General features: G+C 38.5%; 1 protein-coding gene across 2 annotated transcripts in view; it reads left to right on the plus strand.

The window, feature by feature from the left end:
• Positions 1-5394: 5394 nt before the first annotated feature.
• PACSIN2 (protein kinase C and casein kinase substrate in neurons 2) overlaps positions 5395-26165 on the plus strand; it is a 63764-nt gene continuing 42993 nt past the window's right edge. For both annotated transcript variants that reach the window (XM_074154459.1, XM_074153675.1), the window contains exon 1: positions 5395-5547. The gene's annotated coding sequence lies outside the window, so the exon portion shown is untranslated. The remainder of the gene's footprint in view (positions 5548-26165) is intronic.

The following is a 26165-nucleotide window of genomic DNA, read 5'->3' on the forward strand; positions in this document are numbered from 1 at the left end:
CTGACTTCAGCTAGTATAATAACTTGCCAGGCAGAGCTAAAATAAATGTGTGTCTCAGTCCTTAAATACTGTTCTTCATATGCTGAAGTGATCGCTGGCATAACGACAGTATTGTATGAGGAATTAAATAGACAAGCTCTAAACAGCTATGGGAATTGTTATAATGACATCAGTGTAGAAGGAGCTTATTGCTAGAGTTGAATAGTGGGGCTTGCTTCCTGGGCACTAACCTTTCTCCCTATTAATTCTTTGACATGGAAGGAATTAATAAGATTCCCACAGAATAGCTTCTTTATGTGTCTTTAGGAACTTAATTAGAATAAAAGAAACAGTATTATCCCTAATGCTACTTTGTTGCTGTTGGCTTTACAATAGAACTTCTGCCTAAAACGTCCCTGTCTCCTGGTTCACTTCCTGCTATAAACTTAGCAAAACAATAGACATTTCACAGAAGATATATAGTCCTGTATTTCAGCAGCAGAACATGTCAGGCAGAGCTCATTTATCTGTCGTAAAGAAAGGACTTTACTCTGTCATTATAAACTAGTGCTGTTTGTGAAGTAGTTACTGTTCAGTTTACTTCGGTGGACAAAACAGAAAGCAGCTTATATTTTGTGCCTGCTCTATAAAATAGCTCACTCAAGCCTTCAGGTCAGCGAGAAGGACTCTGTGCCATCTGGTGCATAGGTATCAAAATATAACACTGGTGTTCATAGCTAGTTATGCTAACCTGTAGGGTTCCTTAACAAAAACAAACAAAAACTTTATTCTTCTATTCTCTGCAGAAAATAAATTCAATGCATATAGCTGGGAAAAGCTGACTTTAGCTACAAGTTTGTTAAAAATTTGATTATTAAGAGGAAATAGGAACATAAGTGAGTATTTTGGAAAAACTGATTGTTTTTACTGAATAGTAGGAAGTTGTTTGTGCTAGACTGTATTTTTTTTGCTTATTTTAAGCTGCCATCAAAGCTTAGGCAAACTAAAAGAAACTCTCCATACTTGAAGCAGTCCATGCCAGAACTTTCTGAATTGTTATGATTACACAGGGATATCTTCCTCTTGACGTATGACTTTCTATGCTCAAAGTTTGTACCTATTAAAAGCGTATCATTCACATCTGAGATAGTCATAGACAATTGTTGTGAAATAGAAAAGTTTGGACAGTATGAAACACTAACTAAAAATATTAATGGGGAAAAAATGGAGATAATAATGAATATTTTAGTGAAGAACGTGTTTTATATATGGAAAGTTCTTTCCTAGTGAAAGTTGGGCAATGAAATAGTAAAATTCATTGATTTGCATGAATTAAATATAATATGCCGAAATTCTGTGTCATTGGTTGGCATATATAATCACTAATAGCATTACATTTGCAATCAAAATATGGTTCAGGATTTAAATTTAGATTTAAAATGTAAATAAATATATACAACACCTGGGGTTTCTTAGAGATAAACATTCTGAAGAGAATGCTAAAATGTTATGGCAAGAGTCAAGAAAGGCCAATAAAATTTGCACTGAGTGAAGCCAAGAGACAGAATTTCTTTACAGAGAAAGTAATAGTGCTTAAAAGGACACATGGAATTTCTGAGGACAACAAAAGACACGAGAAGCGTAGATAAAAATAGATTGTGTTAAAAGTAAAAATAACCGTGGGATACTTATCTAAAATGAGAGAGGAATTCTTTTCTTTTTTTTTTTTTTCTTTTTTTTAATTTTCCCAGAAACTTCCTGTTCTGTTCCTAGCAGTCTAAATCAAATACTCACCAGCGGAGCTGTGTAGATAGTTAGCCTTTCTTCTAAGAAAAAAGATTGAAATAATCTTTGCCAGGATGTCACATTCTGAATATAACTGAAAATGTTCAGAGACCAAATGAATTTTAATATTTAGGAAAAAAATATCAAAATACTAAAATTAAAATGATTAATATGTTAAAGTATAGTTCAGTATAGCAGTAAATTATTTATGGCATCATAATAGTGTCATCCTGCTGGGAGGTTGCATGACTGATGGTAGATATAATTAGACCAGTAATCTCTTTTAATTCACTGCAAGAAAAACTTACTATTTGAATATGCATAAAGATAATTTACATTTTATAAATTGAAAAAAATAGTACCTTATTAACCACCGAGGTGTATTTCCCCAAGCAGTTTTTCAAGTGCATGTATGTATTTATTCAGTGCATGTGGCCTCAAGTCTGTATATTTATACATACATTAAACTGTGTTACTATATGTAATGAAGTCTCATTACTGCACCAGCATGTGTGTTAACCCCAACGCAGACAAATTCTGCTTTCCCACATAGAGGTAATTCACAGGCAGATCAATAATGTTGATCCAAGAAGTAGACTAAGATGACTCTAATAATGTTGCTTCCAAATTGTTTCAAGTGGTACACTTGGAAAAGGGTCAAAAACTTTACAATTAAAAATGTATTTTTAAAATTCAGATAGCTCTTATTGTATTATTGACTTCCAAGGGTGTCTTAGGCATTTTTCATCTGCGTGTAAAAAACACAGGAAACATCTTGCAACCAGAAGAGAATATTCAGCAGCTTGAAAATACTGTTCCCTAAAGCAGTGCCTCAAGGAACCTCCAAATATTAATTAAAATGTTCATATAAATTGTCTTTTGGTGAACTTTATTTCCAATTAATAGTCCTGCCTTTACTTTTTATCTTTAAAATTATAATTTCATAGCATTTATAAGCATGTTTCATAGCATTTATAAAGATGTTAATAGAATTATGAAGATGTTTAAATGAAAAGTTGGAAAACACAATTGTTCTTTCTCAAGTTGTGTTAAAATCTGAATCCAGTTAGTACAAAACTGATATGTAAATTACTCATGTCTGATTACCCTTCTTTCCCATGGAAGGCAGAACCAGTTCAAGTTCCATATGAAGAGGACTCCCAAAACATCATCACTGCGACACAAGGGCTAGATTTACTGTACCTATATGTATATATATGTATTTTTTTAAAGTAGTATAGTAAGTATATATGTAAATATAGTAAATATGTCTGTAAATATAGCAATAAAATATATACAATGTATGTATACACACATGATAATGTAATATATAAAATAATAATATATATCGTGTATATATATAATGTATAAGCAAAGTCCATGCATGGGAATAGCTGATTTGAAGAATAAGGCACTATTTTCCTTGTTAACAGTCTGATAGTTTTTGCAACCAGACCCAGGGCCTAAATATATACCTCTTGCCCCATTTACAGTCATTGCCCCCATACTGGCCTAATATAAGAATGTGAGTCCTGGTTTTCCCAGGTGGTAACATATATGTGATTGATACTAGTTTTGTGCACAGTGATGTGATTTTGGGGGCATAAGGTGGTATTCAATCAACTACGTGTGGAATAGTTGGGGTTTTTTTGTGTCAGTCCATCACCGGCTGCAGGTTGAACTTCTGTCCTCTGCTGAAATGGAATTCCCTTTCATCACAATATGAACTTAGTTCTACCAGGGAGCGCTATGATTTACACTGAATTCCTGTTCTGTTTCTTCAATCTTTGAACAAGTTTGAGCATTATTTGACCATACAAAGAGATGAATGACTGTTTTGATGTTGAGGTTGAAGAAAGTCTAAGTGTTCTGGCAGGGAGAATTTCCAGCTTTGACAATGCTCTGGGCAAAACGGAAGCTTGATTCGTGTCCATACAGAAAGAGCTGTATTTATGATTATATATATCACTTGTAATCTCCTGTAAAAAAAGCTGGTTTATGCAAAGCTTGATCCCATATTTAATAAGACAGACCGTGTGGAAAACTAAAGTACATCTGTGGTCAGAAGTGAGAGAAGAAACAATGAAGATTCCTCCTCTAAAATGTGAACTTTTAACCCAAGAGAGAGAGAACAAAATGAGATTAGGGAAGGGAGGAATCACGTTAAGTCTTCGAGAGCTTACCAACCTGACCAAATTTTGCAGTAATGTTAATTGCAATTAATTCATATCAATTTTTTAAGGACATTTCTTCAGAAGGTAAAATTTAACCCAGTGCTATGGTCTTAAAGTCCTACTGAGCTAATCTAAATTCCCAGTGAACTTAAAACTCCTTAAGTTAATGAGTCACGCACTTAGTGAAAGAGTACAGGAAGACTTGGCGTCTGTGCTGATTATATGCAGACTTGCATAAGAAACATGGCCAAGAGGAAAGTACTCTTAGGACTGTTTTGCAGCCCTACCCAATGATCCGGAGCTCGCTCCGTCCTCAAACCAGGCTGTCCTCTGGGACAAGGCTGGAGGCAGATCAGTGATGAGAAGGGCAGACGGGAGGGAAACGCTGAAAGCGGTGGAGGAGAAGGCACAGGCCGAAGGGACGAAATAAGGTTACCGTGACGGCTGCTGCTTGGAACTTGAAACAATCCTCCGTCTAAAGCAAATAAGTCTAAAAGATAGGCAAGGGCTGGAGTAACAGTCCTGCCCGCGGTACTACTGAAGTACGGCGTAACTCGGCGCGCAGAGGCCTCACCCAAAATCAGCAGCCTTCTTTCAAAGGTGGCTCTGCCCTTGAGCCACCTCTGCCTCAAAGGCAGCTGACAGGCGGGCCCGCCAACTCCTGCGCTGCTTCCCCACAGCGAGACGCGGCTTCGGCTGTGACAAGAGAGGAGCCGGAGGAGAAGCCTCAACAAACGCAGCACCGTCATTGCCGCGCCGCGGAGTCGGAGGGCACTGCCTTAGGCGGCGGGGCTGATCTGAAGGGAAATTAAAGCCTTCGCCACTTTCGGGCGTTAAAAAAGTCCCTCCTCGCTCTTTTCGGGATCTGTCGGCTCGGTCAGATTCCGTTTCGGGAAACCCAAATCTTCTGCTCCTTCGCCGTCCTTCCCCCGCCGTGGAAACGGGGCCAAGGGGGGGAGATGTTTTCCTTCACCTCGCGCCCTGCCACGTTCCGCAGCGTGACCGTCGGCCGTTTCCGACCGCGTACATATACACCTATCTATCCGTAACCAACAGCCACTGCCCTCTCGGCGAGCAGGTCGGGGCGGGCAGGCTGCCCGGCAGACGCAGCCCCCCCCCCCCCCATGAGGAACCTACCCCGCCGCGCCGCAGCCCCCTCATGAGGCGCTTCCCCCGCCGCGAGCTGGGGGCTAACGGCCTCCTACAGCCGCTGGGGAGCACGCGCCCCCGCCAACTACCTTTGCCCCCCGCCGCCCCCTTCCCAGCCTTCGACGAGGAAGCGGCGTTAATTGGCAGTCGCGAAGAGCCAATGGGCGGCGGCGGGGCGGGAGCCTGCGCTTCGCCGTCGCTAATCGGGCTAGGCGGGTGGCGCGTCCGCCAATCGGAGGGGCGGGGGAGGCGGGCGTTTGCCCGCCTCCCCCGCCCCTCCGATTGGCGGACGCGCCAGGCGGGCGCGGGGGGCGGCAGTCGGTGCGGCGGAGCGGCGGGGAGCGGAGGGGAGGGGGTTCTCTCGCGTTCCTCCGCGCTCTCTCGCCGTCTCTGTCAGCTCCCTCCTTCCTTCTCTTCGCCGCCGGCTGGCGCAGGAGACGGACAGTTCCCGGCGCTTCAGGTGAGGGCGGCGCCCTTCCCTGGGGCCCCAGCCTCAGGGAGAGGCTTGAGGCGGAGGCCGGCGTTTTAGACCCCTTGGTCGGAACCTTCTGGTGGAGGGGCGCGGAATGGCGGTCGGCGGGGCCCCACCGGCGGGCGCGGGGAGGAGGCTTGGTTCAGCTGTGGCGCCTGGGGCGGCGCTGCCGGTGCCCCGTGGCGTGCCGCGAAGGCCCCGTTTGGTGCCGGGGTTGGGGGGGAGCTGAAGGAGGGGCGGTGCGGCCCCGCAAGCCCCGCGGTGGCGTCGGGGCTTCCTCTCCGGAGGGCGCGGGGAAGGTGAAGCTCTCCTTGCAGGGCGCCTGGCGGGGAAGGGCAGGGCTGGGGCTTGCCGAGGGATGACGACACTGGCTGTGGGGAGGCTCGGTTCCTGTAGGAGGGAAGAGCTCCCTGCTCGGGGAAGTTTAGTGACCCACTCCGTGGTGGTGACGGCGCTGGGTTTTGAGGAGAGGGGAGGGGAGGAAAAGAGGGTGAGGAGGGAGACCTGAAATCGAGCCGTTGGGTTTTTGCTTCCCGGCTTCGAAATTGCGGCGTCCTGGATGATGACGGCAGGTAATGATGCTGATTTGGTGTGAGGAGGTGTTTCTACGGGGGAGAGTGAGGCTTTAAATGCCTCACAGCCTCCTGAGTACTGGTAATGACAGAGCTAAGTCAGGCTTCTTGGTCTTGCCATTGCCGCCTTCTCCTCTTGACTTTCCCATTTTTGGCTTGTGGAAAGAATCTCCTCCTCTCCCGGAGTGAAGCGTCTGTGTGAGAGACAGAAGCCCCTTTATGTGCATCGAGGCTACCTGGTTAGAGAAAGACTGGGTGTCTACAGTGTCTGTCTGGCTTGCTGTATCCATCTTTCCCAGCTGCTTGGCTGTCTCTGGTTGGAGTGACTCAGAAACTGATAGACTTAGTCTTCTGAGCCTTCATCCTTTTGCCTTAGCAGCAGAGGAAGCCAGAAGGGTGCGAGTGACATATGTCCTCTGTAAACTGAACGTTTGAAAACTAGATGCAATATTGTAGTTTTAAATGTTCGGCTTTCTTGGTAGCTATTCTTGATTAAAACCGTAGATGAGTTAAGATAATTTAAAACAAGTACACCACTGCTCACATTTCCTGTGCCGATTTCAGTAAGTTTGATCATTTGTACGTGACCCAGACTGGGGTAAAAAAATGAGCCTTCGTATGTGCTAGACACTTTTGTTTTCTTCTGTTGCACTCCACGACCTTGTAACAGACTGCTTGAAAGGTTGCCATAAGACTGTTTTCTCTTGCTATAGGGGTGTTTTTTTCCTTCTGTTAATTTGGATTTAATTCCAGAGTTTGCTCATCACTTTTGTAAAGACAGAACCTTTCCACTACTTTGAAAAGTCAGAAATATTAACAGCGCATTATTATAATAGTCATAGTGAAGACTGCATTATGTAAGCAACTGAGTCTTCATTCTGGTTTTAGCGCAACAAAAAGGTCATTCTCATATGTCTGTGATGAGACTAATATAAAAACATTGCTTCATTGCTTTCTTGTGGGTGGGGAGAAGGCTTGTATTTCTGCTTAAAGGTGAGACGTAACTAAAACAGTTCAACAGCTGTATTTCACATGGGCAAAACTTCTTAATTGTGTTTTTAACTATTAAGGTTATTAGCACTAAGGGCTAATGTGCTTGCTCTTTCATACCTGTACCTGCTTGAAATTATATTTTGTCAAACTTGCAATTTGCCTTCAAAGATAGAGTTATATTCTGCCAATTATGACTGAATTGGCTTAAACAGTAGGATGTATTAGTGCATAGGGCATGTCTAATTAGCACAATGCAGCATCACTTTAGAGATCTCTGATCATACTATACCATAGCTTAGGTATGGTAAGTAGGAGGGGAATGCAGGTGCTACCTCATCCTCTGTAGCATTAACCTTAGCATAGCTGTTCAGTGTTCGAGGGCTCCAAACTCCCCTCAGTACATAGTTTACAGTTCTAGAGTCATTTTCTTCAGCTTGGGGTCTGTGCGTTGGGCAGTACCATACTAGAATAAACACTAAAAAACTACTCTGGGGGGTTAAACTGCATACCACACATCAAGCAGCGATATCAGTGTTAAAAGGAAGATATATAGCACAATTGTAGTTAGCAGTGAAATAGTTTACTAATGGTTGACAGGCAAAACTGTTTTCAAATTATTTTTTTTACTGAATGTTTTTTCTCTCATTTTGAAGAGGGTGTGCTGCAAGTGCATGCAGTAGTTAATATTGAGCTGACAAATTAGATGGCATTTGTGATTGCTGGGCTTGATGTTAGCTGTATGTGTCTTTGTGGATGGTCTGAAGTGTGTTTTAACTTTTTTTTTTTTTTAACTGCCATAGGCTCATGAGAGAGTTTCTATATTCCACAAGTCATTTCTACAACAAAAACTTCTTTTTAACTTTGTAGTATACATTTAATTGTATTTTTCTAATTTTTCTTTTTTGTTCCTTTAGTATTTGAAATACCATTATAGTAAGTAACATGGCTTTCTGAATGTGCAGTGATATTCTGGGCAACATTTTGATCTATGACCGTTTGTAAATAATACTGTCAGAAAATACCTAGATGATATATTTTTCTAATGGGCAGGTGTCTGCTTTCTTTTGTTGTATCAGGGCACTTGAATTTTGGTCTGAAAATCAGTATTGTAAACCCGTTATTTTTACCAGGTGACGTGTTTGGATGATTCAGTGTTAGGCGTGAGAAGTTTTGTTCTCATGGCCTGTTTATACAACGTACAGGTACCTTTTTCTTCTCTAGAGCTGAGTGAGCTACTCACTTAAAGATGTCCTTATGTCAATTCTGTTCTTCCGTGATTGTGGTTAAAATGTGCCTAGAGGTTACTGTGACTTGAATTGGTAGCCTGTAAATGCAGGACAAGAGCCTTCTGTGCTTGTCATGGAACGGCAAAGGATAAAATGCTTAGCGGTGCTGCTAGTCAGGAATTGCTTGTGCTTGCAGGAATCTGTGGGAGTAATACAAACTAGCTAAAAGGTAGCTTTCTGCTTCTGAGATGGTGTGTGGTTTTCTCAATGTGGGAGTAGCAGGTCCTGAAAAAAGGACCTTTGCATCTTCGCATGCAATCAGGCAGGAGAATGGTAGATGCAGATTAAACAAATCTAATAAAAAAAAAAAAACTTCAAATATGTATGCAAACGAATACATTAGAGTAGTGTTTTGTTGGTTCTTGGGATCTCTGCTTTTTAAAAGAAATTCTAAGGTTTAATGACGTACTCTTTGCCTCAGCCCTGGAATGAAGTCTCTAATGCTTGCATTGAAGACTAGTCTGTGAGATGAACAACTTTTTTGTAACATAGGATTTAATTCAAATTCTGTCTTAATCCCTAAAACTTCAAGAAGTGGCGTTGTTCCTTTCAACTAAACCTAGTTACTGCTTTTGACTTAATGTGACAATGAATTGTTCTCAGGACATGAAAAGGAAGAAAGCAGGAAGTAACAGTGATGTAACTGTACTGAGATAAACTGAGCTAAGTATTCTGAGTCTGTGGTTGAATAGAATGCTGTACTTACTGTGAATATTACCTGGCTAGTTAGCTTACTGAGGTTGGGAGGAATAAGCTGAAGTCAATAGTAAAAAGGCTGTTGTATCCCGGGGTTGGCTGTCAGTCGAATTTGTTATGAGACTTGAACGTCATTCCTTTATGTACTACCCTGAAAAGTTCCTTGCTTGGGGCAAGGGAACAGTCAAAATTTCTCTAATAGTTTTGGTCTAGAATCTGCCTTGATGTGTGCTCCTTGGAGTGTGAGTGATTCTGCTTGAGCCACTGTGAACTGGTGTGCCTTGGTAGAGTCCTGTGAATCTTAGTGGACAGGATGTGTCAATATTTGAGAAGGTACCCAGCCCTAATTAGTAAATAGGGATAGAACTAGCATGGATATTGTAATGCTGCACAGTAACGAGCTCTGAAGCAGAAAGAAAATGTCTCTAAGGCTTTAAGTGATGTGGTTTGGTTAAATTTTTTTAGAATATGCAAATATTTAAAAGCTGGTCTGGCTTACACAACATGTTGTAAATATTTTGACAGTGTTGGAAACCTATATCTTGCAGTGTTTGGTTTTGGGCCAATGCATGTTATTAACCCATTTTGCCTTGTGTAGGAATCTGCTTAAAGTTAAAAATTAATTCCAAGGCAACTACAGACCAAAAAATTTAAATGTGCTTATTTGCCTTTTATCATATACTCTAGACCAGTGAATAACAAACCAGAGTACAATATAACAGCAAAAATGGTGAGGATAAGAACAGTCAGTCAAATCATATTATTAAATGTGTTTCAAGCAGTTTTAATGAAAAAGGCTGGGTTTTATGTAATCTTTTGACGTAAACTTACAGATGTGACATAGTAGATGACCTGAGCATGGGTGCTATGCAGATTTTAAGTGACACTGTGAGCTCAGAGGAGTTCACAAGTATGCATTTTAAATATCTTCTCATGCCTGTTGTGACTTATATATCAAAGAATTGTGATGTACTTGCAAACTCTTAGCTTTTGATTATAAAGTAGTGGGTTGTTTACTAATATTAAAACTGGATGACTGTGGTGTTTTGGTAATCTTAATTGTGAAGTGTCTTTTTGCAGAAGTGTGATACTTTTTCTTTCTTCTTATTATTGTTTGGTGTGGGTTTGTTTTTTTTTTATTTATTTCTGACAATAGGTCAAATAAAGGGTGCGGGATGAATATGCTTAATGTATCCTTCTTAAAAGGGATACTGTGAAGTACAGATTTCAATAAATGACCTGCCATGAGTCATAGGACAAATGGGGCAGCTTTTTAGTTTGACTTATGCCCCTGATCCTCTCCCTGAAGAGAGGCTTTCTTGGCAAATTGACAGATACCTGGATTCACTGCTGAGTGGAACAATGCTGCTTTCTCATCAGGAGAAATGATAAATCTATAGCAAACAGGTCTAGATATGCTAAAGCAACTTTTTGTATTTAATAGAACCACATGTATACAACATCAGCTTTTAGGCATGGTTACTTCCACAGACCTTGAATAGCATTTTTTGAAACCATTTTTTGACCTTTTGACCAAAGTCTTCAGGTTCTCTCTATCCCTTAGTTACAGACAAAAGCTTCAAAACTTTTTTGTTTGTTTGTTTGTTTATTTTTGTCATTTATCTGAAATAATCTAACCAATCTAAGTAATCTAATACCTGGTCAACATACAGTTCTGCTTAACTTGGAGGAGCCAGTGAACAGCCTGGTTAAGCTCTAGGGTGAACTTAACTGAAGGGAATTATTCCCAAGTTCTTGCTTGTTTGAGATGACGGTTCCATTCCAAAATGTGAGCACTCTTTTATGTGCGAAAGCTGAAACTGGATAACCATTTCCTTTAAAGACCTTTTCTTTAATCTTTGTGTGTTAGGAGAGAACTTCATATAAAGAATGCTGTCAGTCTTGTGTCATTCAAATACAGTGAGAAATAGAGTGGTTAGGTGTTCCTTTTCTGGGCAGTTAAATTACTTAGAAACTCTTATGCCCACAGCTGGGAGTATTGCCATCTCATTGATTATTTGTATTGGTCCACTATTAGTGTTTTGATTGGTTTACACCAAGTTGAGTATATTTCACTGCTGTTCTGCTTTCTACTAGCAGTGGGTTTTTTTTTAGAAACTTTTAGGGCTGCAATTCATTGTTGCTTTGAGTTGAGGTTTTTGTGTTTTCTGAAAGCTGGTTCAATTGGAAGTAGGAACAACCAGCATATATGGATAAAGCACGATCAACCAATAACCCGTGATTCATAGTGCCACTTCCCAAAGCAAACTTTCATGCTGTTTTAAGTAAACAGAATCATAAATGGAAAGGTAAGTGAAACAAGTTGTATATGGTTACTGTATCATTGGTGGTCTGTGGTGGGTTGACCTTGGCTGGATGCCAGGTGCCCACCAAGCCACTCTATCACTTCCCTCTCCTCAACTGGATATGGGAGAGAAAATATAACAAAAGGCTCATTGGTTGAGAAAAGGACAGGGATTACCAATTACCATCAAGGGCAAAACAGACTGGGCTTGGGGAAATTAATTTAATTTATTGCTCATGAAATCAGAGTAGGGTAATGAGAAATAAAACCAAATCTTAAAATACCTTCCCCCCACCTCTCTGTTCTTCATGGGCTTAACTTCACTCCTGATTTTCTTTGCCTCCTTCCCCGGAAAGGTACAGGGGATGGCAAACGGGGGTTGCGATCAGTTGATCATGCTGTCTCTGCTGCTCCTTCCTCCTCACACTCTTCCCCTGCTACAGCGTGGGGCCCCTCCCATGGGAGACAGCCCTCCACAAACTTCTTCAACGTGAGTCCTTCCCACGGGCTACAGTTCTTCATGAACTGCTCCAGCGTGGGTCCCCCATGGGTTCACAAGTCCTGCCAGCAAACCTACTCCAGCATAATCTCTCTGCGTGGGGCCACAGGTCCTGCCACAGGAGCCTGCTCCAGCATGGATTTTCCACAGGATCACAGCCTCCTTCAGACTGCTCTGGCGTGGGGCCCTCCCCGGGCTGTAGGTGGATATCTGCTCCACCATTAACCTCTGTGTGCTTCAGGGGGACAGCCTCCCTCACCGTGGTCTTCAGCATGGGCCGGAGGGGAATCTTTGGATCTTTGGGCACCTCCTCCCCTCCTTCGCTGACCTTGGCGTCTGCAGAGTTGTTCCTCTTGCATATTCTCACTCGTCTCTTCTGGCTGCTGCTGCACGGGTTTTTGGTGGTGGTGGTGGTTGCTGTTATTTTTGGTTTGTTTGTTTTGTTTTGTTTGTTCTTTTTTTCCAGTTAACTATGTTATCACAGAGGTGCTACCACCATCGCTGATGGGTTCAGCCTTGCCTGGTGGCAAGTCCATCCTGAAGTTGGCTGGCATTGGCTCTGTCGTACATGGGGGAAGCTTCTAACAGCTTCTCACAGAAGCCATCCCTGTAGCCTCCCCGCTACCAAAACCATGCCACGCAAACCCAATACATGGCCTAACAATGAATTTGATGGCAGTCAAATTATACTAGTACTATTACTAGTACTATTATATCAGAAGTTCTGCCTTTTGGTTTAGTACATGCAATGATTTGATGGAGATTTTTTTTTTTAAGGTGTTTTAATGAGAAATAACCCATTTATGTTATCTGCAGGATAGGTAAACTTATTTGCAAATTTAGAATTAACTTCCTATTCTTCTGTTTCTTCCTTGTCTTCTTTTCTTGCAATTTTGGATATATCCTCAGGAGCATGTTTTGGAGATGGTTTTAATGAGTAGGCATTTTTTAATCTGTAGATCATGCATTTATGTTCTATAGGCATCTAAAGAGATGATCTTTTGTATAAACAGATTTTAATTGCTGCTGCTCTTAAAATATTAAAGTAGTTTGATTATCCAGTTGCTAATACTACACAGTTCAAATGCGAAAGAATAATTAATAGATTTTAATCCAGGAAGGAACCATTTGTAATCATCTGGTCTTATCCGAAAAGACAAGCCAGACTTTTATGGATGAATCCCTGTTGGAATTTGATTTAGCCACAAAGAAAACTTCCCATTTAGAAAGAATGGATGTAGAGTCCACCACAACCCTGTTAGTTGCCCAGTTGTTTAGTTAGTCCTGCTGTCTGAAACAGCAGGACTCTGTGATGTCAGATCCTTCAAGCTGCCTACCTTGCAACACTTTGTTTATATCCTACGATTCATGGAGCATGTTCAACTGAGTATTCATCTCTGTTTCAGATTTCTTCAAACTTAATGCTTAAAATATTAGGCTGTCTTTATGGGATAGGAAAATTAAACTTTGTCTTGGTACAACCCAATGTGAATTCCAAATTAGCAGCTTTAGCTTGTGCTTATTTTGGTAAACAATCCAAATAGGTTTATCAGCACAGGATTCTCTGTTATTTACTATTTCCTCAGGCTTTTTGTTAAATTGGATGTGCAGTAGATCAGTCATGACTCCCATCTTTTTTGTAGTCACTGGTAATAATGATAAATAGCTTAGGGGTAGCTGGGTGGACACATCCTGCTCTGTAATATTTCTTGACTTTGTATTTTGAGAGCTTAAAATAAATATCAGACTGAGCTTGTATCATACTGTACCTTAATCAGAATACCTTGTGACAGCAAGTTGAATGCTGTGTTGAAGCTTGTGTCTTCGGCATAGTCATTATCACTCAGGGTGATGACCTCACAAAAAGAAGATGCTGTTAAGAAGTTGGTTGTACTGATTTTTCTTTTCACCTATGTAATAATAACTATCAACTTGTTATGCTCAAGTGGAATCTTATTTGCTAATATATAAATATATATATAAATATAAAATATCTTATTTTAATTCACCCTTCTTTAGTAAACTAACTGTCCCTTTTAAAATGCTTATGTGACATGAAGTTTTTCTCTAGTCTTCTGGAACTTCCCCATTATTCAGAACTTCTTAATAGTTCATGATTAAAGCATCCCAAATTATATTTTAGAATTTTTGAACAAAAGCTAATTTGGACATGCTTGTTTGGACTCCTAAGCCCTTTTAATTTCTAATTTGAGGGCTAATAATCATATCACGCAGATATGATTATTTGTCAGCATTCATAGATCATCTGCCTTTGTTACTACAGTAAAACATTGATACCTTATGAATGATAGCATTCTTGCTAAGGTTGTTATAATAAGGATAATAAAGGAGCTTTAAATGTATGTGAGGTCTACCATTACAACTATTTCTGTGTTCTTTCTGTTGTCTTTCATCATTCCTAGCTTTTGTTACATTTGTTACCATGATCTTCCCCTCTTTTCCACTTCACCTATAGTTATTTCTGTAGCTACTTTGTTTTCTTCCTCTAAGGTGGCTTTGTGGGTAGCTATTAAAAAATCTTGTGTGATTCCCTGTGATTCTTGCATGATAAAGTGATATTATTTTATCAGATTGCCAAATCTGAGTCTTCTCAGTTGGAGCTGGAAGTGGTCTGAGTCAACTCAGGACTGGTATGCGGGTAGTCAGTTCTTTTAATTCTGTCATCCATTCTCTTTTGAGGTATGGCGTACATGGAGTTCCTTCATATTGGATGCAGTGTGCTCTTTGAGTTAAGTCATTGTCACCTATAGTGTATGTTAAATTCCATGCCAATTTTAGAATTGGGAAAGTGAAACATGGAACAGATGTCAGTGGGACCAGAAGGCCCCACAGTAATGTGACTTTCTCCTTCACGCAGCAGCTCGCTGCAGAAGGAGCTGACTGCGCTGGGTTGTTTAATGTGCTTTAGTGGTCTTGGGTAGACACTAGTTAGTTAGTGCTCATGTGGTGCATGAGCTATCGGAAGACTTTGCAGAGGGTCTGTGGAGTGCTAGTGTTCTTTAAAGATGTTAATAATTCAAATCAATAATGAATATTATTGCAGAGGTGTCACAGCTCCTTTATTGACCATTTAATCCTCTCTACCTGCATTATAACCACTTACAAACTGTTCGGTCGTGTGACTTGTAATGAGGTTTCAGTGTTATTAAATGGGCTTGACTTGTGTTCCCAAATGCAAAAGTCTAATTTTTCTTATTTATGTGCCTACCACTTGCACATAAACAATTAAATCATCCTTTTGCCTGTCTTTCAGGGTCTCAGACTTTCTGAAGAGTATCTTTTGTTGTTGTTGTTGTAGTGTGTGTACTTGCTTATTCCTTTTGTTAGCATAACTTCTTGTAACTCGGTAAACTAGCTCAGAAGCTTGTTGCCACTTCTACTCACAGTGATAAGGCAAGTAACTTCAAAACCAGTGACAGTTTATGTTGCCACTAATTTGGGAAATCAGGTTCTTTTCCTGGTGCCCAGCTACTTGTTCTTGCTATGTGCTCTGTTTATTTATGTGGCTGTGCTGTGACCAGAGTTCGTTCCCTGGTCCAGCAAGAAACTTTTTGGTTTTGGCAGAGTAATTTTTGGCTGGATAAAGCTTAGCACCTGACTTCAGGTGCCGGATCAGGAGGAGTGACTGGGGATGTGGGAGAAGACCAGATCAATCTTTGTCAGCAGAACAAATTTATATCTCATTAAAGTGGTCAGACTTGGTATTGACAAGAGCAGTATAGTGAATAATTTCTATAAAGTTAAGCTGCAAAGTGAGTGTTGGATGAAAACAAGTCTTTGTGTAAGTGCTTTTATAATCCCATGTATGCCAAAGATGGTCAGGATGTAATAAAGTAAGGAAAATGAAGTGTATATAAATGCAACAGCATTGCTCATCCTAGCAGATGAAGCTGTGCTACATGAGCTGCTGAAATACAACTGAGTAAGATTTAACACTTACTGCCTAGAGACTGTACCCTTAAACTATTTATAGTTAAGGGAATTGAAGATGTGCTTAAACTTATGTTTCTTGATTTTTACCAATTTTAAATGCATGGCTGAATAGGTAATAAGTTTCAAATGATCTTGAATTCATACATTTAAAGGCAAACTTGCTGGGTTTTTCTTGAATTCTTGCTTAAAATATTTTAGTGTGGAAGGACTAGAAGACAGAATTGAAATACTTTTCAAATTTGAGTAAGTTCTAAGTAGAAAGGAGCTACAAGTATTTTGACTTCTAAAACACTCGTTTGTAAGTAACTTAAATGTTTCTAATGTGTAACGCTGACATTACATTCTTATGTAATGAAATGCTGTATTTATAAAAAAGTGAATTCTAAATAATTTTTTGAAACTCCTAGCAGATTTAAATTAATCTGTTTAACACTTTATTAGTAAATCAGGCTTTGAAGAACTAGCTTTGAATTCAAACACAATATTGAATTTCCAAGATTGAATCAATCTTGTGGAAAGAATTGAGTGGATTTTTTTTAGAATGTTAGGGTTCTTGTTTGCTTGTTTGTTGGATATTTTTTGTAGGGAAAACCCTAGGTATACACAAAACCCACACCAGCTCTTATTTCCTAGGCTGGAAAAACTGCTTCCCTACATTATTGTAACCTGTGCTGTTTGGGTTTTTGGTTTTGTTACCTCAAAAATAGTTGAATAGAGTTAGTTGGATTCTCTTGTGACTTTAGTTCTACGATACTACCCAGTCTGCTTTCTTAGCTATTCTCAGCAAAGCACTGTTCAACCTGATGTTTTTTTGAAGCAGGTGCACAAATTGACTAGCACGGAACATCTTTCCGGGAAAGCAGACTGAGCAGTATTGTAGAACACTTTGTGCTTTTCTTTGTTTAATTATCCACTGCACTGGGAAAATTGAAAGTTCATTCCCTGGGTATCATGAATGTCTTATCTGTCATTGAGGTGGGACTAAATACATTATGTTCCTAAACACAAATTTGAAGAGTTTAAAGGACAATCCATATAGTTTTAAAGGATCTGTAGGTGGACTTTGAAATTGGTTTGAATCTGGCTAAGAAATCCTTTGTCCAAAGTAGCATGTAAGCAGCTGCTTCTGCTTTGGCTTGTAGTATCCCTGTATCACAGAACAATAGGTATATCTGGTCTGTATTTAATTACTGTATTTTTAGCACTTGGTATGGATCAGGCCATTACGTAGTCTCTGGTAGAATGTAAATCCTGTGAGTTATATGGTTATCAGAGTAAAATCTGTGCTGTGCAATTTCAATCATTGTCAAGCCAGTAGCAGTTCAGTAATTGATACATGTGAATAGATAAAACAAATATACATTAATTCTGGATTTATTTTAGAGTTATGCAAGACAACATATATCTTCTTTGCTTTAGGCTTTGATCAGTCTAATAAAATATGAAGTAGTCTAGCTTTCTCTAAGGATCCAATTAGCTTGATTTTTTTTTTTATGAGCCCTGTAGAGAAACTTAAAGTGCAATTGGAGATCTTTGATATGTCTGCCTCTTTTGCCCTCCTCCTCTTTCTTGCAGAACAGGCTAGATAGGAAGCATCTTTGTTTCTACATGTTAAGTATTGCAGAAACATTTTCCTTTGTGTGATTAAGGATGAACTGTGCTAAATTTAGCATGTAATGCCTACCAATTTATTGCTGAACAGAATTACTAGTTTTACAGTAATAATTTTAGCAGTTTTTGTGCTGTTTCCAAGAGATCTTACTGCATAGGAAGGAAATATGGAAAGAGTTGAACAGGTTCTGGTGTTTTCCAGTACATACAGAGGTATTTTCGTTGTGCACATTTTATGTATTTTTTTCATTTGCAGTGTTTATTTCACATTTCATACATATGGATAAAATACTACATTTTTAAACGAGTAATGCTGTACTAGTATCATATCTTCTGAGATTATTTGTCTGAGTTGTGAGTGATGATGGTAGTTCAACTGTGAAATTTATAAAGTTTCTATGAGTTTATCAATATTGAGGGATGTGTGAAGCATCCCATTTGGCTAGAGTACTCACTCAAATGCAATTTATTAGATAGGAAAAAAATACCATGAAAAACTGTTGTACAAATTGTCTCTCTAAAGCTGAAAATTTTATAAACATGCTTCTCTCAAAATGTGTTTTGAATTTGTCAAGGAAAAATGTATCACATGAATCTTGAATTAAATTTGAGCTACTTTCTCTAGTTACGCAGCTATGCCGGCCTGTGAGAATTACTGGAATGTGTAAAGAACGGCATATTGCACCTAGGCTTTTACATCAGAGTCAGCGTTTAAATTTGGAGTAGTGTGAAAAATCTCAATCTGGCTATAGTATCTGCCCTAAAAGAGGAAGCAATGCAAGTCATGTCTTCTGTGTGTTTCACCATCGCCCAATTTCAAGTGCTTAACAGCTTTATGTAGCTATGAATACTAAAAGGAATGCTGGAAAGCTAACTACATAAGCTTAAAAAGACATTTTAACATCTTGCTTCTCAGTTGGCTAACCTTCTTTATGAATATTTTTTTCAGTTTTAAGAAAAAAAAAAAAAATTCATACTTGGTGAAAGACAAGTACAAGCAGCGAATTGGCATATATGTGTCAAATGCATAAAATGAAAATGGAACAACTTTAAAGTTTTTTCTCAAGCTAGCCTACTGAAACTTAAATATTGAAGCAGGCAAGAACTTACCTACCTGAAAATCCACTTAATCTGTTATTGGATTTCTTCTGATTTTGTCTAGAATTTAAAATTTTATATGGAATTACTGGTGTTAAGATGAATGAATTCAGATGGTAACTTGCATCCAGATCCTGAAACTGCTGAATAAAATTCTTGGAATATTACTATTGAAATACCCTAACTAGAGAACTGTAAAAGGTGAGTTTAGAGAATTTCAGAATTTGGATAAGCTTTCAGTGCCTTTATCTTATAGGCAAAAGTGCTGGATTTGTACTTGCATTTCTTGAACCTTGAGCCAGAAGTTTTTTGCAGAGCTAATAAAACCCTTTCTATAGCATTGTGTTATAATTAGTTCGGTTTAGTATGACTTTTTTTTCCTCCTTTCTAATTGTCCTACTTCCATTTCTCAGTGCTATTGACTTTTACCTTTCCCAGTCACTAGGACATGGACAGTGGTGTTGTGTTTTGATTTACATTTGTCAGTTGGAACCATGTGGAGATAGTAAAACTAATTTCAATGTTAATTTTGGTTGGACTTAGTCAAAGCTGTGAGTCAGCACTAAACCTGTTCGAATGGCTGCCTTTGATGCTGTACTATTTTTAGGTTGAAAAGGCCACCTTTAGAAACTTCTTTATTTGATGAATACTGTGGGGATATAGTTTATATATTCTTATACAAGCAACCAAGGAGAACTTAGAAAAATCCTTAGAACTCCTCTGGTATCACATAACATTTCTTATGTCGCAATTCTAAATTTTTCCAGTTAGTACCGGGCATTGGTATTGCGAACCTCAGAATGAAGACCATCAGAAGATTTTTATATCAACTATGTAGCTTCTTTTACAAAAACTTGTCAAAGCTGAACTACAGGTGGATACTGTATCCTAACAAAATGTTGGCTAGACTTAGACTTGTTTGGTGTCATTAGAATTCTTCAATTTGTGTAAAAATAAACAAGTAAACATTTCTGAAATAATAGTTGCCTTCCATTGAAAGGAGTTTTAGGTGCCAGAGGTAGAAATTCAAGACTGGAATATTTGGGGTTTAGAGCTTTATCTTTTTTTGGGGAATGTAGTTGGGCATTGATCATTACTGACTCTCTTCACATTATTGTGATTTGCATTGTGAATTGTCATATTGGATTGCCTATGCTCGCAGAGCAGCAGTTAAGTGCAAGATCAACTGCTTGAATATTTAATAATTTTGTGAGAGTAATATGAGATAACAATACAAATACTGAGGGGGGGGGTAGTAAAGAGAACAAACCTGATGCCAATGGATGTTACAATAAAAGTATATTCATATGATAAGAAACAGGTAGTTTTATCTGGATGGAACAAGCCCGGGACAAAGACTGTTTTGTTGAGTACGTGTGTACTGAATGAGTGTTTTTTCACGCTATTAGTTACTTGGGTCTTTTCAATTTACCTTATGCAAAATGGACTATAATGGAAACCCCACACTATTACATGAATTAGGTATAGCTTAATTTTTCTGTGTTATAGCAGAAAAATGTTATGTTACCATGGAAGTTTTCTTCAGGTATTAGAATTCATAATAAAAGGATTCATTGATGACTTTGGCTGCAAAATTCAACTGTGTAGCCTTCTATTTTAGCATAAGGGAAAAAAAAGGGAAATCAGACTACAGTTGTGTGTGTGCCGGAGGTAAACAAGCAAATGAGATATAACTGACTGTGAGAATGGTGCTGTTGTGATTGTGATCTAGTTCTTCTTGTCTTTTGGAAGTTTAACGATTGGAGATGTCTTGTGAATTGGTAAATACCAGTTGTAGAGTCCCCATCACTGGAGGTGTTCAAGATGCAACTGGACAGGGTGCTAGATTATCTCATCTAGGCTCCCTTTCCCACAGAAGGTTGGACTAGGTGATCTTTCAAGGTCCCTTTCAGCCTGGGCTGTTCTGTGCTTCATTGATCATTATAAATTGACAAATACTCAGCTGAAGTATTTCTTATGGAATGTGACTACTGTTGCAAAGTGTGGCTATTGAACACTCCTTGAAGACCTACTTGACACATTGGGTAGTCCAGCCTCATCACCTTCAAGGGCTTTGTCTTGTTTTCAGAATCCCTGTGACCCTCACTATAATCCTCATCTTTTGCCACTCCAATCAATTATTGCATTGACTTCCCATAAAAATCTAATGTTATAAATGTAAATAGATCTTCCCTTTATTTTCTGGGAAGTTGAAAGGAAAGGGATTTCTTTCCTGTTGAAAACAAACTCTGGTAGACTGTCCTGTCACAGTTAACTGAGTCAAATGGAGCAAAGTGTTTCCAATGCTCAAGTGTTACCAGTCTGTGAAGGGATCAATAAACATTACTTTGTTTTCAAATTTGCATTTTGGGTTGGAATTATGTCTACAGGCTTTTTAACACAGTGTGGCGAATGTAAACTAGGTAACAAAATTGTTTATCTTCCTATGAAACATACTGAATATTCAGATTCCATGTAGCAGTTATGAGGGGAAAAGGTAAGCAATTTGTTTGAAGGTGTTAGTTGGACATAATTTCACGTTCAGTTTCATAAGTTGCAAGGTACAGAATAAATGCACATTGTCTAAGGAATCAACTTAAGATTATTGAGCTCTTTAATACTCCATAAAGCACATTCTTTACTAACGCTGGTTTTTTAGATGTGGTAAAATACAATTATGTTTTAAGTGTAATACCTGTTTTTCTTTTTTAGGGTAGCTTTGATGCATCAAATCTGCAGATGTTTTGCCTCGGTGAAGCAGCTGTTATTTTATCTTTCAGATATGGACAACTGTACAAGTTCTTTTGGTATAAACTGAATTTTAAGTTAAACAGATATTAGTATTCCTACTTCTGTTTACTTGTTACAAAAGGAAAGAAAGAAACTTTGCTACAGGAGCATGTGTGTGTGTAGCCTTGAGGTAGTTGTACCAGAGGTTAATAATACCCAATGGCAAGAACCTTGCAGCCAGACTCACCATCTCTTCCATGCTTTTAGTGGTGTGGTGTTTTTTTTTTTTAATTATACATATATCTGAAACACTTCTTTGCATGTTCTGAAATAACCTTAGTAAATCAAAATATTCATCCCCCAAAGTATATTTTAAAAACATATTTGAAATTACTTTGTTCTTTTGAGTGCTTTGTACCCTTAAGCTTTAGGAGTAAGGACAGTTGATCACTCTTTAAAACTCTTTAAAACTTTAAATCTAGCTTGATTGTGTGAAGGTCACTTTTGATGATGACTCTTCAGCTATTGAGCTGCCTCTGTTAAATCTTACCGAGATCATAGCTGTAGTTACTGGAGGGATTCTCTTGGTGGGATAGGGAAACTTTTGACCTTCTCAAGAAAGCTTGCAATGAATGACTGAGTTTGTTAGTAGAGCTGACATTTGCTGTGTGGTTCTAGTTGAGTTTTTCAGTCTAAAGCCTCCTGGGTTTGGGATGCTTTGCTATCACAGTTTGCCTCTGATTTGTGCTAGGAGCAAAAGGGAGAATGCCTACCTCTCCAGTAAAGCCATTGTATTTTGAAGTTATGAAAATTGAAAGAATGGTGTGCAGAAACAAGAAATGAAGAGGTTTTAGGAGACTTTGTAGATGCAGACTTACTTTTTTCTAGTGCTGTTTATATCAGATGATTATAGGCTTTAAGCCTTCAGAACCAGAAGTGGAAAATGCCTATACTTAAGTTTCACAGGTGTTCTCTGCTGAAATGTTCTTGTTTTGGCCCATGACACTGAAGGCTATGATTATGAAAATCGTAAGTGTATGATAATGAAAAAGATCATTATATGTTACTTGTAAAATGATAAATAATATATTTTTTGTTTATAATTTTTTATCACACTTTCTTCATTGTCTTTATTTGTCTAAGCGTTTTTCTGCAGTATTTAAAAATATTATATACTTCTTCTATTCTTTCCACTACCATACAGTAAAGACAGTTAAATGTGAAGTTTATTATTCATTGAGTAAGCACATGGCTTGCTTTTCTTATTCTTGGGGAATATTTGGTCAAATAGAAATCTTATTTTCAGTGACACCTTTAAGGCATTTCTGCATAATTGAAGCTTTCAACTTGCAGCTGTTTCAGCTGTTGAGCCATTCATACTTCTTCTTTTGATTCTTTTGCTGCTTAGCTTTTTTGAACTAATGAGCCACATGGAGATGTGGCTTGGTAACTGTAGTCATATGTAGACAGGTGACTCATTTCAGTAACCACAAGCTATTCTAGAACACTGGCTGACATATTAGTGTGACCAGTGACACAGAGCCCTGCCTTTATGCTGTCACAGTGCAGTTCTGCCTGTATGTTATCATCTCCAGTTTGCCTATCACCATGTGTGTTTCTATCCTAGCTGTAAGCTTGAATACAGTGCTTTCAAATCTTGGAAGACAAATACGGTGTGTAATCTATTCAGACATTCAAGCTGAATTCATAAGCACAAGATCACTAGCTAGTTAATAAAATCTTGAGTTGAAGGTAGACCCTGGTAGCACCTCTTACAAGATTGCTGAAAATTCCCAGTGTGTTAAACATAGCTTTAGGCTAAAGGAACAAAAACTGTATAGTACTGAGGAGAATTATTTTCCATTCCTGGCTGGTTTTATATGTGTGTGCATATATGCCATATATATGATTTTTGCACAAAGCACATTTTAGAAATCTGGCTTAAGCTATTCCTTTTGAATGTGTGCAAGTTTGATATTTTAATTCCAGAATTATTTTATTCCATGATACTAACCTTTTCTATTCTGGTTACTTCATGTTACTATGCATTGTGCAAAAATACCAATTGAATGATATTTTAATTTAAAATGAGATGTTTCATTTAAATGTAGTGACTCCAGACTTTCTGGAGTCTAGTGTAACACAGTTTTTCAGTTTGATTACAATGTGTAGAATGATTTGCAGTAAACTAAATAGCTTAAGAAATTTGATCGTTTTATTCCGAAGCTATTTGTGCCTGCTTTTGTCAGCTGTTATGACTATCATACTGCTGTGAGTGAAGAATTTAGACAAAGTTAGTTCCTAAAGCAAAAAAGGTGTATAGTTCTACCTTTAGCAGCAATTGTTTCTGTTTTTGAGAATCATTGTGGAACCATTTAAAATGCTGGAGTTACTGAGCAGCATGTATGATGAAAAACAAAGTTGTGTATTACGTGCTTTTACTAAGACTTTGCTTCAACACTTTGATCCGCTTTGCGTCTGGACCATATATATTTTTAAAAATAGTCTTGCATACTTGAATTTTCAACACTAGGATTTTTCAGGCTCTAATCTTGAGAGAGCACTAAATTGCACTTCGTATTATTTCCCTCTCTTTCAGTCTTTTAATTGTTGCTGAAATGCAGGTTAAAGGCTGTTGTTTAAATGCTTGATAGTCAGGGATGGCACAGCCTTATTGAATGAAAAAACACACTGGTAATTGCAAGTGCAAGAACTGGTAACTAATGGGGCCTCTTGTCCCAGTTTCCTTGAACTTCAGTCCAGTTTAGATTGTAGAGTAGATGGCTGACCTACTTGTACTTCAGTCAAGCATTAATTGAAAACGGCATAAAAACCTTTCCTTTTCCTAAAAAGCGGGAGAAGGGTAGTAGAGACCAGTGTTTCTGAAATTAGTTGACCAAATGAAGCATTTCACATTATTGAATTTAGAGATTCTACATTTGTGTAATTTGTGTGTTTAAGAGCTATATAAGGTTAAGTAATGTGTATCCAGATCTCTGAAAATTGTAAGAAAAGACTGGCTACTCTGTGTTTAGTTTTTTCTTCTAAATCCTTAATAAGATTAGTGAAACTTTGAGAACCAAAGAAAAACTTCCACCTTCTTTTTCGCCTAACCTTGATCTCATATGCTGTTTTAAAGCAGCATCTTGTTTTGCACATTGAGAACTTTAGATTTTCAGTTGTGTTTGGGTTAAAGTAGGTTTAAATGTACTGATGTGCTTTTTAAAAAACAAACAAACAGAAAAACCCACCACACACACAAAAAAGAATTTCTAGCTTAGCTTGTCAAATTATGCATACAAGAAAGGCCATAAAATGAGATCTGTGACCTTAATACTTAAGAATGATACTTCCATGTAGCTTACACCAACGATTTTAGTACATGGTGAAGAGCTGGTATGTTATATTTATTTAAAAAAAAAAAAAAAGTTTTTAGGGAATATTTCATTGTCAGAGGTCTGCAGCCCATGTTCTGTAGATTACTAAGTGGTAAGGGTCTTATGTCCTTGTGGCAATAATTACCATTTCAGGACCAGAAAATTAAATTGCTTGGAAACATAAGGAGTCCTGGCTAAAGTTTACTTCAGATTCACTAAGCTGAAAATCTGTTTAAACAGAATTCAACAGTGGTGTTTTGTGTGTGTGTGTTTTTTTTTTTTTTTTCCAGTGGCCATGTTAATGAAATAAGTATTAAGCAACCTTCTCGCCTGCCTTAACACAAGCAAACAATTTAAATGCTCCTAACTGTTCTTTAGAAACTGGACTCAGATTGCTTTAAAATCTGAATTAACTTTATTTAATCTGAAATATGAAATACTGTCACGTGGTGTTTTTTACTGTTACAGTATAGCATTGATTTTGAAACACTTGAACAGATCTTTTATTGTTCCTAGAAGAATAATTGGTTATTTAACTTACTAAAAAGAAGGATAGTTGAAGCTAAGTGTGCCTGTTAGGTTTTTTTTCTTTCTAAATTTATGAATTGCATTCTGCAGAGGTCTATAAATTCTGTATCGGTTCCAGAAATGACACTGCTGAAGTGATACATAAAGTCTGTCTGACAGTGATAACAGCTGAAAATGTTGCTCTTAATTGTAAGGCTATCTTCATAAGCAATTTTTACATTGACAGTGTTTTCCCTGAATACTGAACTACCCTTGAATGTATTTTGAGAAATGAGCAATGTTGCATGATGGCTTGACCTGCTTTTTGTCAGCAGGGCTATGACAGTGAGGGGATAATGGCTGCAGAAAGAACTGGTAATAATTGAAACTACTGTTTAGAGCAGTTTCACAGCTCTGAACGAAACCAACGATTATGGGGTAGTTATGTCACTTCTGCTTTAGTAAGTGTCCTTCGGTACAGTTCTGTACTAGCTTACACTGGTCCCTTGTAAAACAGCTATACTAGCAAAACATTTATGATGTTATAGGATATATCTGTTACTGTACGTGTGTTGAGTAGCTATCCTAGAAAGCCGGTGGTTTTGTCTAGTGGAGAATAATCTGTTCAGCCCTAAGGAGTTCTGCGCCCAAACTCTACACTATTTTAAATTAAGTATAATATGAGCACACTGCAGTCTGAGAAACTGAGTTATTTTATTGGGTCTTGAGTATTTTCCTCTATCATCTTCAGTAATGTCCTTTTGAGACACAATATAGGAAGGCTTATTTTTGTTTGTGTTCTTACTTTCTCCATGGTAAGAACACCGTCATTTCCCATTTTCCTTTTTCTTCCTTTTATTTGCATCTCAAAAAAGTGACAGAAGAATTAAGTAATATTTGAAGAGTGCACAGGTTGGTGTGGGTCTACCTGTGCCACTAGCTTCCCCTGCCCCAGTCAGTCTTACTAGTGTCTGCCAA

This window comes from Numenius arquata, chromosome 1, assembly GCF_964106895.1.
Source record: "Numenius arquata chromosome 1, bNumArq3.hap1.1, whole genome shotgun sequence".
Taxonomy (NCBI): Eukaryota; Metazoa; Chordata; class Aves; order Charadriiformes; family Scolopacidae; genus Numenius; species Numenius arquata.